Source organism: Cavia porcellus, unplaced genomic scaffold (genome assembly GCF_034190915.1).
Source record: "Cavia porcellus strain 051 isolate PalLab524CR breed Dunkin Hartley unplaced genomic scaffold, mCavPor4.1 scaffold_24, whole genome shotgun sequence".
In the NCBI taxonomy this organism is placed as follows: Eukaryota; Metazoa; Chordata; class Mammalia; order Rodentia; family Caviidae; genus Cavia; species Cavia porcellus.
The window spans coordinates 37065331-37080577 of record NW_026947507.1 but is presented as its reverse complement, the minus strand read 5'-3'; positions in this window follow the sequence as shown (position 1 = coordinate 37080577).

Here is a 15247-nt window from a genome sequence, read left to right as displayed (position 1 = left end):
ATTTTTCCTTGCTCATTTTTATGGTTTAGGGAATGGCTTTTTGGATAGCAGTTCACTATATAATTGATCATGAAACTGACTTAGTAAAGCACCAGCCGGTGTTTGCCATCAGAATAGACTAGCTTAAGAAGCTATGCATGTGTGTGGTTATGGGTCGCCACAGATAAGGTGGTTCTATAAAACATTCTGAAGCCTGTTCAAACTGTGTGACATAAAGTGGCAGAGGCTCTTTCAACTCTTCTTGAACCTGGCATACATTTTTCAACAACTTTATCCTCCAAAGGAGTCAACTAGTTTACTAATCAATTCTCCCCTCTCAGGACTGGCTGCTAATATACTTGAAAGAGTGTAAATTTGTGACCTGAGCAAAACATAAAGCTTCCCAGCATTGGTTTATTTATCTACAAAATTGGGAATACTATTGCCTTTCTCATAGAGTGTCAGAGTAACAACTGTAAATAAAAGCATTCAACATTGTTCCAAAGTAACAGATAAATACATGTTTTCTCCCAGCTTTGGTTCAAGGGAAAAGATACCTTCTTCTATGGCCTGTTTCTCAAAAGACAAGGTCACCTCTCACATGCTGCCCCAAGTTGGGACACTGTGACATTGCCAAATGCTTTTCTCCCATCAAGTTAATGAAAGATTACACCCATCCCCTCTCTCTGGTCAGCACAGCTTTCTTATGGAAAAATTGGAGAACATCTAAAAACCCTAACTGATAATCCACCCAGTTACAAAAGCAATTTTCTCCAGCTGTTATGAGTGAGGACAGTTGTAAATCACTCAACCCATTTGCATTTGTACTGCTTTAAGAGGTGATGGTATGGGAAAGAAAAGAGGGATATCTACCCAAAGAAAATGTTACCCCAGGACGGGAGAGAAAGCGTTCCCCAATCACTCCTATGTTTGACTGATGACAGTTTCTGCATGCTAGAGGGATCAGGGGCAGGGAAAAGAAGAGGTTACATCAACTCTTGTCTCATGGAATAGGCTTTGGGGTCACAATTGGAATATCTGTTTTAGAATTAATACTGAATCACTAGCTTCTCTTGATCATTCTTGGAAAATGGAGGGGAAAAACGTTTGCTTAGGATGGCTTAATTGTTTTGTAATGCAAAACATAAAACCAAATATAATACTCACAGGGTTACTGATAGACCTTTTGGCTTTAACATCTCAATGATATTTACTCTCTTTTAGCAATTTTAGGTAAGCTAAGCCAGCAGCTGGGAAGACCCCAGCTGTAACTATGCCTGATGGCCTTGTCTCATCTCAGAAAAGCCCATGGGACTGAGTCCAAGCAGCCAATGGAGAGAAAATGTTTTCCACAGCCAAGGACAGATCATTGGAGTTGTGTTAAAAGCCATCCCTCCATGGAATTCTTAAATGCATATTTCTTCTTGGAGGTAAACTGATGTCACTCAAAGAATGTCGCTAGAAATTTTACATTGAGAAGAATCTTACACTTTTGGTAGTTATTTTACACTGTAAATAAATGCTCACTAATAGTAGATATGGGCAAAGCAGGCCTTTCAGAAGCTTTGACACAAGTTAATGGTCAGTATTAGGATAAGACCACAATTAGTACCCAGCAAGGAATATTTTTCACATTGTAGGATTTATATTTCTCCTGAAGATACCTGGAAAACCATGCAAGAAATAAAAAAAATGCATATTGTAAGTTTAGGTTAAGAATGGAAACAATGGCTTGAAAAAATAGGAAGAGTCCAAAGCCAGGCTTTCTTGGATTCCCAGACTCACCTTTCGCATTTTATGGGAAATGGTGTAATCATTTCTGATCCGCCATTTCTTTTGTTGTTGTTGTTTTTGTTTTGTTTCAGCATTTCTATACGAAGCGTGTTTTCCAGTTTCCAGTCTAGAGCTCTCTTTAAAAACCAATAAACAAACAAAAACTCATCTCCTTAGAGTAGGAGCTATAGTTTTCTTACACACTGTCTTTCAGTCCTCACTCACTTCTGAGAAACCAAATTCAGTTTCCATTTCTCTCCTTCCTTGTCTTCCATCTCTCCACTTTTGTGTCTATTTATTTCTTACTCTCTTGGAGATATCTCAGATTCCTCCTTGTTCTTAACTTTAATCCTGACTTATTTATAAAACTGTGACTTTCTATTGGATGACTTTACTACTTTTACCAATTTCTTCAAATGTTAATTGATGTCATAAAAAACAACAACTGAAAGTTTTCCTACTGCTTCTCACAAACACCGCTCCGTGTGTTTCTCTTTAGCTACATTCTTGCTTTCAATATATCCCTTTTTTCACCCTTCATATTCAAAGATAAACCTAATGACAATTCATGTTCAAAGTTTCTCCCAATGCCAGTCCCTCTATCAACAATGTTCCCATCACTCTGCATTCTCATAGAGACCAGAATTTAAACTTATGTGTCAAAACTGCCTTCAAAGATTGTGTTTAATGCTTAAAGTTTAATGCTTTACCATGTGAGGGAAGAAGAGAGACCCTCTTAACTGTAAAAAAAATACTCAGAAAAGTATCATTTATATAAATTTGTGGAAAAAATCGTCAAAGAATTATCTCAAGGAAACAAAACTGCATCTGAGTTATACCTGAAAAAGACAAGTACAGTTAGTGACAGACAAGTAAAATTTTGAAAAAATCTAGGCAATTACTAATAATGTCTGTGACATTAACTGCTACTGCTAGGAAAAGTATTCACATACAATGATGGAAAATATAAAATACAGCTGTAAAATAATACCAATTTGAAATGAAATTTACAATTATTTGAGTAAAACAAGAGTGGTACAGTGGAAAACAAGGTAGGGTTAGCAATGGAGAGAAATTAAACAGGCAAAGAGCTTAAAAAGAAAGGCAATTAATACTCTAACTCTTCATTGCAGTAGATAATTGAAATATGCTTGTTAAATATTTAAGCATAGCTCTTCCTAAAATGCACATGAAACACAGTTTCCAAATAATTTAGGCGAAAAGGAGGAAGAAACAAAGAAAATGTATCTAACTAAAGAATTATATTTAAATGCACAACATGTATAACCAAACTAAAATGATATGTCCAGAAAAGATGCAAACAGATCACAAGTTAAAATAAATATAATTTATTTATGCAAGAATATTTTTGTGCTAAGGATATAGCTCAGCGGCACAAGCACCAGCCTGACAAGTGCAAGGTAGTGAGTTCAATCCTGGTACTCCCCACAAAAAGAATATTTTTGTTTATTTGTTTGTTTTGTATTGGAAATTAAAGTTACAACCTCATGCTTGCTGGGCAGGTGCTGTGCTACTGAGCTATATACTCCACCCAAGAATACTGTTTAAGTTAAAAAAAATTACTATTTCCAAAAAACACATATGAAGAAAATGATATAAAATGTTAAAAGTGAAATCTGGGAGAGATGTACAGTGAAATGAAATACAAAGAAATTAGAAAATACATTAATACTAGCTCAATAAACTATACCATTAAAAAAACCACCGCTGACAACTCATGTATAAAGAAATGCAAATGATCAACAAATATGAAAAGATCCTCATCCTTTATTTTAAGAAATTTAAAACAAAATGAAAAGAAATGCAACTTGCCAAATATCAGATTGGCAAAGATATAATGTATGAGAATATCCCAAGTTTGCCAATAGGGAAACAAGCCCACTCAAACATTTTTTTGGCAACTACAAACTGAAACAAAACTTTTGGAAAGCAATTTGGCGGTGGCTTCCACATTTTTTGTACATACAGTTTGATCCAATTTACTTCTAGGAATTCATCCTACAGAAAAGAAAGAACACACTGGTACAAAGTTATATTTGCAAGAATACTCTCTACTGCCATTTTATCAGAGCAAAAACTGAGAAAAAATTGTGCAAGTCAATAGTGGGCAGAAGAGGTAAGTTTTTGTACATCCCTATAATAAGATCTAGAAGATACTTGAAAGGAATACATTTTACACACATATGTTGGCATAGAAAAATATCTACAATATATATGAAGTTAAGTTTGTGTAGATACATCTATGTTCCCATTTGTGATTTTAATGATAAAATATAGACTTTATCAATTGCAACATTGTGAATGTCTTCATCAGTTAAGGAAAATTTTTCCAATTGTGACACTTAAACTGGCTTGTCAGCTGGATTGGCTTGGGGGATGCCTGTGGGATTTGAAAAGCATTCCTACAAAGATGGCTGGGTAATTATGAAGGCATGATCTCAGGGACTATGCCAGGTCCCTGGCCCCTTCTCTGGTGCTGTTCTTTCTCTGCTTCTAAGCAGTGTTTTAGTTCCATCCCCTTCTGCCATATTGTGACTGTCTTGGGGCCAGTTGGCCATGGACTAAAACCTCAGAAACCACAAAGCCAGTTAAACCTTTGCTCCTTTAAATTGTGGATATTGTGTATTTTGTCCCAGAGATAGGAAAGCTGTCTGGTAGATAAATCATCAAACCTCAAATGTCCTTCTGTACCAAACCTAGTATTTTGTCAAGGCTTCTTCATGAGTTTTACATTATAATAGACTGTGGAGTGGGTCTGGTGGGGTGGGAGGGTCTTTCCTCAAGCTCCTTCCATCAGCCAATCAGAAAGATCATACTGAAACATCCAAGGTTCTTGATGTATTTTGATTCCAATAAATCTGACAACTTTGGGTCATCAGAGAGGTTGTAACAATACCAGATTTCAAAACTGAAAGGTCTTTCTATTATGTATTAATTTAATATTCTCACCAAGATATTGTGTATCTTTCCCAAGGCTAATGTTTTTGCATTTATATAAACAGCATAATCTACCTGAATATTTCCTTTAAAAATTTTTAAGTGTCTCCAAAGTGTTGTGTTGTCCTTCATTTTAGACAGAGAGGCTAGCATACATATGTGTTTTCATATACACCTTTACCATAAATGTCTACTTCTTGACTCTTTTCAGTTGATCTAATTGAATTATTACTGAAATAATACCATACTGCCTTAGTTACTATAGTTTTATGGTACAGTGACTATGGTTGGGCCTATTAATTAATATTTTTTGTTTTCCGTATTCTTGCCTATTTTATTCATTTTATATTACAAGCTGCTTGACGAGCTTCATAAGAGAACATTGCAGGTTTTACCTTAGAATTCTGTTGAATTTTTAAAATAATTTTGTATTGATTGGCATCTTTATAATATTGAACCATTTTATCCAGGAACAAGATCTATGTGTTTATTCTGTCCAGCGGCACAGCTTTACCAGAGTTTGACGTAGGTATAGTCACTTCCTGCTAAATATTTTAGCTTTGTTATCAATGTGAATAGGTCCATTCACTCCATTATGTTTACTGACTGTGAATATAGATTAGGAAAGCTATTGACCATTGAACATTGATAGGTTAATCAATCACTTTGTTATTTTATTTGGCTTTCTTCGCTTTTCAAGAGAGATATACCGCTTTAGTCACATTGAAAAACTGTTTTAATGTCTATAGCTGTTATTTATTTAATAACTTTTATTCTTACCTCATTGGTTTGACTGTTCCACTAAATGGTATTGGTTGCATTGAACATGCTTGTCTTAGTCTTGAATGTTTCCACTAGAAATATGTTCCTCTTTGAAAACAATTCACTTGAAGCTTTGTTCCTTTCACCCTTTCATCATTAAGAGCCCAGAGGTTGCTGATTATGATACAACTGTAGGAGAAAAGTACCATAAGTAAGACCAGCTCTTCCTGTCCTCCTCTGTATCATCCTTAGCATGGCAGATTTCTTTTTAGGCTCTTCACTGGTTGGTGCAAAATGGTGCTTTTCTACAAATAAAGCAAAAGGATGACAGACAAGTAAAACCTATTTGTCCCCTTCTTTCATCAAGAAAATGAAGGCAATTTTCTCAGAATGCACAAGAGACCTGCTTGTATGTTTAGGTGAACAAATCTGAGCCAGTGACCACCTCCAACATTGAAAGAGGCTGATAAACCACGTATTTCGTGAGATACCATAGTTCTGAGAAAGGACATTGGCATTTTGTTACTAAGGAAGAAATACTAATTGGTAAAAAGTGGATGACAGTGCCTGCCATTCATGCTGCTTTTCCAAGGGATATGCCAAGAGTATCGGTAATTGTTAGGCTGTGAGCTATAATTGATACAGAGTTTTATCAGACTGAGGAAGCAGTTTTCTATTTTTAGCTGGAGGAAGCTTTTTAAAATCAGAAATTAATTTTAAATGTCAACAAAACCCTTGTGGCACCTACTGAGAAGATATTATAATGTGTTTGTTTTTCAATTAATATGTTAATTAGAGTAATAGATTCCAGTTGTTGAATTATTCTTGCAATTCTGGGATAAACGATGCTTGCAATGTGGTTTTTCTATTATTCCACTAAAGCATTTAATTTAAAAATATCATACTTAGAATTTTTTGCATTAATGGACACAGATGAAACTGATCTACAGCTTTCTTTGTACTAACCTTGCCTAATCACTTTTATAAAGATCTTGTGGCTACATAAACTAAGTGAGGAGTATAGTAATCAGCTTTTTCATCACTTGTACAAAATACCTGGCATCTACAGTTTAAAGACAGAGGGGTTTATTTTGGCTCATGGTTTCAGAGATTTCAGTCCATGATCGGCCGGCGATAAGGCAGTAGTAGTATGATGGATGGATGTAGCAGAGCAAAGCTGCTCACTTGATGGCCACCAGAAATATAAAGAGAGTAGAGAGAGCCCAAGAGAGAGCGATGGAGGGCAAGAACACACCTGCTGGGTTCTGCTCCAAGGACCCACCTGTCCAGTCAGCTCCTACCTCTAACCTCACTTCAGCTCTGGACTCACTAGTACATTAATGCACTAATGAAAATGATCACCCATGTGATCAAATCGGCTTCTCAAAGCCCCACCCCTAAACACATGAGCCTCTGGGTAACATTTTAGATCAAACTGCAGCAGGAAGCACCTCATCTTTTCTATTTGAATTGTTGAAACAGAATGAGCTGCTCCATGAAGATTTGCTGGGATTCTTCTCACCAGCTGAGGCTGGTAGCCTGGTGTAGGTGATAAACCTATGATTTCAGTTTTCCCTTGATTCCTGTTATCTTCAGGTTTTCTGTCTTTTACTGAAATAGTGGTTGTTAGTCTCTCTTGTAGAATGACTTGCTCTATCTTCTATTTCTTTTCTAATATGCGTATCTTATTAAAAATTTAACCCTAAATCACACTGTCAATTTTCATTATATATTCTTTCCTTCCAAACGGATTGTTATCTAATTACGATTTTTTCTATATGTTATTTTAAATATATATATTTTAAAAATTCATATGAACTATAGGAGGCATTCATTTTTAATTTCTTATGGAGTTGTGGTTGTTTCCAGTAGTGGGTGATTATTATTTGGTGCTGTCTAGCATTTAGCCAGCATTTAATTTTGAGGTAAGCCTCTGCTGTGTGGAGGCTTACCTCAAAATTAGAAGGGCCTCACCAGCTTCTTTCCTTATTTCTGGAAAGTTAGCAAATGGACATTTGACCTAGACCTAGACTTAATCAAACTAATGTTCTTATCCTTGATTTTGAATATTGAAGGAGATATGACAACATTAACAGTACTAGTACAATAATGCGGGAGTCCAGAGGTGAGGGCAGCTGGTGTCTAAGGATAAGGCACAAGGTGACACCTGAGTTAATCCTTGACCTTCCTTCCCTGTCTCCTGGCTCTGCAGCCTACATTCAATTCTGTCAACTCCTGTTCTTCCAATAACTTCATTCTTGTCTAAAGGAGTAATATTAAGTTTTGTTGCTAGCAACCAATAAATACTTCTATTTTTATTTATATGTTCTTTTGGAGCTAGAAAATATTGTCTATAAAAATTCTGCTTTATGGAAATGATTTTTCCCTTTAGGGACAAGATAGTCAAATTGTATTCATGGTACATTTTGTGTATTATCAATTTGTTAGGTAAAGAGTTTATGCATTAAACTTATTTCTTGTAGAATTCAAGCTTTCTGTTTATTTTTGTCCTCTATAGCCTGTTAGTTCCTGAGATAAGTGGATTTAAGTCTTATACTGTTGTTATAAATCTGGCCAGGTCCTGACCATTTCATTAGTTATACTCCTAACGTTAGTATCTGTAAGCATTTCTCTTGAACCAGTTCCTCTACAGAAGAATCTTATAGTCGCTTGCCAAGATTGATAGAAGGGTGGTTAGCTGCCAACATGCTGAGTGAAAAGAATCAAAAGAAGGCCAAAAATATCCCCCACCAAAATGCCTTTTCTCTCAATCTTCCTACTTTTTGTACAGTGCTTAACCTCTGACCTAAGATGGGAAATTCCAAGCCCTTTCTAGAAATAATCTGTCTTCTAAAGTCTTGGGTAGGGCATGGGGTTGAGTGGGGCGGTGGTGGGTGGTGTTGTTGGAGTTTTACTAATCATTATGCAGACCTCCAACCCTCCAATTTTAATCACTCCCCATGCTTCTTCCTGTCCAGGGAACCTGTAGGATTTTCTGGGTTCTATAGCTCAAATAACTCTGCTTCTGTTTGCATTTTCCCAAAAATCCCTTATGTTTCAGGTTTTCCAGTGTGTGAAACAGGAAGCACTCATCCAAAAGTTTATCTTTATTTCCAAATCTGCTGACATCTGTGAACTGTAGTTTCCCTTTCAACTATCTGTTTGTAAAATTGTGTGTGTACGCCTGTAATCCCAGCACTCGGGAGACTGAGGTGGGAGGATCATTGCAATTTCGAGACCAGCCTGGGCTACAAAGTGAGTTCAAAGCCAGTCTGAACTGCATAGCAAGACCCCATCTCAAAAAAGACCAAAAAAAAAAAAAAGACTACAGATATAGAGATGTTTCTTTGGATTCATCTTTTCTCCTTTACCGCGGGACATGGCTCAGTATCCTATGGAAGAAAACAAGACCTGAAGTCTATATAGCATATAATATACAGTCTTCATAAAAAATTTTTCCCACTTGTGAAAACATAACCTAGAACAAAGAAAAAAAATTTTTAAATGTTTTGTTAAAAAGAACAAAATTATAAATGTCTCAAATGTCCCAGATTGAGTTAATAAACAAGGACTTTAAAGTTACAATGATAGATATGTTACAGAATCTACATGGAAAAATGGATTTGATGGGCAAAATACGAACATTTCACAAATAACAAGGAATTCATATATTGAAATTATATTTCATTTACTAAAACCCTAAATAAAAACCAAACAGAAATACTAAAACTAAAAAATAAAAATAACTGAAACCAACTATTTGTGTTATGGTATTTACAACAACCTTTCACACAGACAAGAAGACCAGTGTACTTAAAAAAAATCAGTCAACATAAAAACTTACAAATTTAAATACAGTAAATAAAAAGTAAATTGAAAAATGCAATCAATCACAATGCTAAGTTGTCAAACACATACCAATTGCCCCATAGAAAGTGGGAAAATTAATGGGAGTTAAAAATGCTTAAAGAAATGGTATTTAAAGTTTTCTAAACAGAATCATACTGATTTAGGAAGCTCTAGCGAAGGTAAACATAAAGAACACTGTACATGAGCACATCACAGCCAAACTGCTAAAAACCAAGAATAAAAGGAAAACTCTTCAAAGAATCTGAGGGACTGTTGCTCTATTGGCTACAGGGAAGTAATAATAGCAATGAGAGCTGACTTCTCCTCAGGAACTGGGAGGCCATGAAACAAAAGAATACATCTTTAAAGTGCTGAAAGAAAAGAGCTGTCAACTTAAATTCTCCATCCATGGGGAAAATGTTTCAAAACTGAACACAATATAAAGTCATTTTCAGATAAAAGCTTGGAACGTTTATCTTCTATAACTCCACACTCCAAAAAAGAAAAAATATGCAAAAGGAGCTCTTCAGGGGAAGATGAAATGATATCGGATAAAATTTAAATCCATTGGGAGGAAAAGAGCAAGAGAAATGCTCCATACAGAAGAAAATGTAAAAGACTAGCTGTTTTCCCCCTTAAAGTTTTAAAAAGTTAATTGATTATTTGAAAAAAAAAAACAATGACACACTGTGGGGTTTATAACATACAATGGTAAAAACATAACTAATTGTTCAAGAAATGGAAAGACTATACATAGAAATATGTTAATTCAAGACTTTTACATTATAAAGGAAGTTGTACTAATTCAAGGTAGACAGTAACAAATTAAGAGGTCTCTATTCTGTAGGGATAATGCAGAAATCCAGAAACTATCCTGGAACCCAAGATGCCACCCTGTAATACTCTGGCATCTTCCCCGACTGCCACCCCACCTCCTCTACCAAAGCAGTAGCCTATGGCCTTGGAACTCCCCACATGCCAGCATCCTTGGCTGCTCCAACTCCACTGGCCACTCTGGAGGCCACAGGTTGTAAACCTTGGCCACTAAATCTGCAGGTGTCCATGGTAAATGAATGGAAACCTTCTCCTAAATTTCAAAGCATGTCTCAGCGAACCTAGGGACCCATCAGAGATTTAGCACCTGGGAAGAACCAGTGCAGAGAGCTCTCTCTGGGGCAATGCCAGGCAAAATTCCAGGTGAAAGCTGCTGCAGATTCCTTACCAGAGAAACGTCTAGTGGAACTATAGGAGTGGGATTGTTACTAAGAGCCCAGAACTGTAGAGCTACCGAACGTGCAGTGCCTACCTGGGAGAGCTGCAGACACCAACTATAAAACAGTAGGAATTGAAGTGTGTGTTGAACCCGGGACATTCACAAGGGTGGGAATACCCAAGGCCTTGGGAACCCACTCCTCACATCAGTATATCAAAGCCACAGTACATGGAGCCACGCAAGTTTATTTTAGGACCATGAGATTTAATGTAATTTTCCTTGTTGGTTTTGGAATTCTTTGGAGCCTGTTACTTTTTTCTTTTTGCCCATTTTTCTTTTCAAGGACGGAGATCTCTGTCATATGTATTGCAGAAGTTAATAACATTTGTTTTCATGGGTTCACGGCTGGAGTAGATTTGCCTCAGGTGTGCTTTACATCTTACCCATATTTGATTCAGATGAGCCTCTGAACTTTTGACATTATATTGTGACCAATTAAGACTTCACGGCTACTGTGATGCCATGAATGTGTTTCACGAATGAGAAAGAAATTAATTTTGATGGCCAAGAGCAAAATGCTAAAGCTTGAATGTGTGCCTCTAATGACATGTATTAGAAATAACCTTCAAAGCCATATGTTAATGCAGTTCGGAGGTGAGACCTTTGGTAGGAGGTTGGATGAATGTCCCATAATGCCCAAGCATTAAAGGTTTGATTCCTAGGGCCTTTGGGAGGTAAGGCCTAGTGGGAAGGTCTCAGGTCACTGTGGTTATGCTCTGGGAGTAGATTGTGGCAGTTCAGCATCTTTCCTTTTTATTTTCCCACTGATGAAGTGAGCAGCTTTACTGTATACTCTTCCCAGTATGTGCTGCCCCCTCAGCAGGCCCAAAACAAAGGGGTCAATTGGTCTTAGATTAAAATATTCAAAACTGTGAGGCAAATAAAACTTTTGTCTTTATCAGTCAATTAACTCAGGTATTTCATTATAGTGATGGAAAGCTAACTAACAAAGAAAGTAACTAGAGTTAATAGAAGTGATCACGAGGAGCCTCCTGATGCAATTGGTGGCTTTACTGGAAGAGAAAGATATCTGGGCTGGCATGTCTGCTCTGTCTTGCCAAGTGACTCCCTCTACCTGTGACCAGCAGGAAGACCTTCACCACAAATCAAGTAGATGCATTTTCTTGGAGTTCAAGAACCACAATCCAAAATAAATCTCTCTTCTTTATAAATGTCCCAGTCTGTGGTGTTCATTTACACTCAAGAAAATGAACTAATACACCTTCACTGCTTGAAATAACTTCACCAACTTTGGGGGAGAAAATGAGGAAAACATGAAGATTCATAATGACAGAATTCAAACCAATGAAAGTTCAAGCTGCAAGAATAATAAAATTGATATAGCGATGATATAGAACCACTAAATACTATCAGGGAAATAGTATAACTCCCAACTTGCTAGCCTACTTCATGTTCGCTAAAATCAAAGAATGAATTCTAGGAACAATGGAGGTTAAGAGCAGGAAATGTTGACTGGGAGAAAGAAAGCTGTATCTACTGAGAAAAGAAAGCTTCTGTCTAAGAGAGACAGAAGGCCCTGGTGGGTTACTGAGCACCTTGCTTCTCAAGGAGGTTTAGAGAGCAAAACCAGGAGGTGAGGTGGGTCTAAGGTAGAGCAAAGCTATGATCAACTAATAATATTACAATTATGGTACTTAAGTAACATTGACCCAATGGGAAATCACCATGTTGGTTTTTTTTTTATCTTTTTCCTTTTTATCGGTACCGGGGATCGAACTCACGACTGCCTGCTTGCAAGGCAGGTGCTTATGCCGCTGAGCTAAACTTCCAGCCCAGAAAATCACCATGTTGGTATAAGGTAGGACAAAACTATGGTGAATCAATAAGATTACAAAGAATAATCCCTTAGGTAGTATTAATTAAATGGGGATCAAATGGGAAGCAAGTGTATATAGAATGAGCAGGCTGTTTTCTTGAAAGGAAGGTTTTGGTTCCTCACTCAAGGCAATGGATGCCTATTTAGAATATCAATTATTGCTGTCATCCCTAGAGGAGAATGTGGGTGTGGTCATTCTGTCTTTTCTTTTATGACCTGGCCTTTAATGAATGTGCCTCCATCCCCAGTTATAATGTACCTATACAGACTCCTTTCAAGGCCCCGTCTATGTCTGACTGCCTATAACATTTCTAACCAACTTAGCTGTCTATCATAAAATGACTATTCAATAACAGTCTCCTATGATGGCCAAGGTTTTTTCCAAGGAGATTAACAGCCCCAGCCACAGGAGCCCTGAGTGGAGGGCCCAGCCTCTCCCCTACGTGACCTTGCACATTTAATCAGTGCCTGTGTTCCAGTGTCAACATCTTCCTTGTGAATCACATTTCATTCTGGAGGATTTCAAGTGCAACAACAATTGATCCACTGCAAGGATGAAAGAGCTGCTTAACAGCTGTGATGAGGGGGAATTAAAACAATTGGACGCTCCTTCTACTGGGAATTGAACTATTTTTCACCAAGACCCATATTAATCAGTGCACTGGAAGAGCTGACAAGAAACAAATTGAAATGAATGATGACAAAGCAAATTCACTCACATTTGGAACTTAGGAAAATGACAAAATGTTTTGATAGAGAAGTTAATTTTCATTTCTGAACACCTTACTTCTCTTTTGAAAAAAGATTCTATTCCTATAAAAATGCCAATGAGTTCTTCAGAGGTTTTTTGTGGTATCTAAATGCAAATCATTTTGTGTTTCATGAAAAAAAAACTTCCATAAAATAGTGTCAAAATTCTAACCTTCGGTTGTAGACTAATGAATTAGCTATTATAACACCTTAGACTAAAGGATATGCATCATGTAAGATCTTGGCTCCCTAAATTCAGTAACTAATAGAGGTGCTATTTATAATCTGCCAGGGTTCTCAAGAGAAACAGAAATAGTAATAAGATGTGTGTGTGTGTGTGTGTGTGTGTGTGTGTGTGTGTGTGTGTAGATAGGGAAGAGAGATGCAAACAGAGATTAAACAGACAGAGACAGACAGAAAGATTTAGAAGGAATTGGTTTGTGTAATGGCATATGAGAAATTTCAATATCTGCATTTTACAAGCTGGAGCCCCTGAGACCGACAGATACGTAGCTCCAGTCTAAGAACAAAGCCTAAGAACCAAAAGAGCTGATGGTGTAATTCCAGTCCCAAAGCGAGCAGTCTCAAGGCCCAGAAAGAGCTGATCTTCAATGGTTTCGAAAGCAGAAAACAACCCAATGTCCCAACTTAAGCAATCACACTGAAGTTCCCTCTTACTATGACTTTTGGTTCTATTTCTTCCAATGAGTAGATGAAGTGAATCCATGTTTGGGTGGATCATATACACTTAAAATATTAATCTCATCCCAAAACTCCTTTATATAACAATCCAAATTAATGTTTGAACAACAATCTGACCCAGCTGGCATGACACACAAAATTAACTATCATACCAGATACTGACTGTGTTGGAGAAAGGCACATAAACTGGAACTCAAAACAATATTCCCACCCTGAGGTAGAAAGAATCAAAAGCCATTACAGCCCTGAGTCAGGGATGCAAGTCCTTAGTACATCCTGGAGAGTCTGGGGTTGCTCTGATATCAAAGTCTTTGGCAGGAAAGAAGTAAAGAAATAGATGTTTCTAACAACTCATTTTCTCTACTTAAAAAAAAAAACAAGGTAGAAAAGCAACTATCGAATATGGGTGAGGAAAAAAAGAACTGGAACAGTATTATCTTTGCAGATCAGAACAAACAATAAAAGTAACAAAATCTGGCTTAAACTATAGCGATACATGGCGACTAGACTCCTCTTGAATTCACATAGTTGATGATTGATGGGAATAAAGCTTCTGTAAGATGACATACAGGTAATAAGATGTCATCCACACGTATCAAGAACTTTTGAGTCCTGCTGTTACACTTGAATACATTCTTTAAGTTTCAATGGGTGATCCTTTCCTACACTCCTGATATGATGATGCTATTTGGATGAATTTTTGTTCCCATCTGTCATCTATTTAGTAATCACAACTGTTTCAAAATAAGCTAAAGAATATTTATAAAATATGTTTCCATGCTGCTAAAAGTTCATCTGACTTTTATTTTCACTGTGATTAAAATGATTATTGATATCCTCTATGTGCTGAGAAAGAGTTGTGTTCATGTGGGAAAATTCCTCAACTCCATTTTTTGTATAAAACCCATTAGACATCTAACACATTGAGTTTGTATTACTCTGGATCCTGGTTTTTGTAAATCATTCTGAGGAGTGTAACTTCATTTTAGGCCTTGTTATGAGGGGAATATCTTGAGAACATGATGTGTGCATATTTGTGACTGCAGGTGAGATCATGGGAGGAGATACAGAAAATCACATTTGACCCTAAGTGGAGAGATGGGCACTTTGCATATATTTACCCATGAAATGTTTGCAACTGTTCTATATCTTAAGCATCATTATGTTACTTTTGAAATAACAAATTTTCAGTTAGCGAGGTAAAGTAACATGTCTGAAGTCTCACAGTTGTGGACTTACTGACCCTGGTCTAACTCTGCCCTCCTCTGCCTCTGCCCTTGAAGCCAGAAAGCCACAGACAAGGCCTCTTTGGCCATGGGGGGAGCCTGGAGACTTTGGGAACCATTTGTCAGTACCTCAACAAT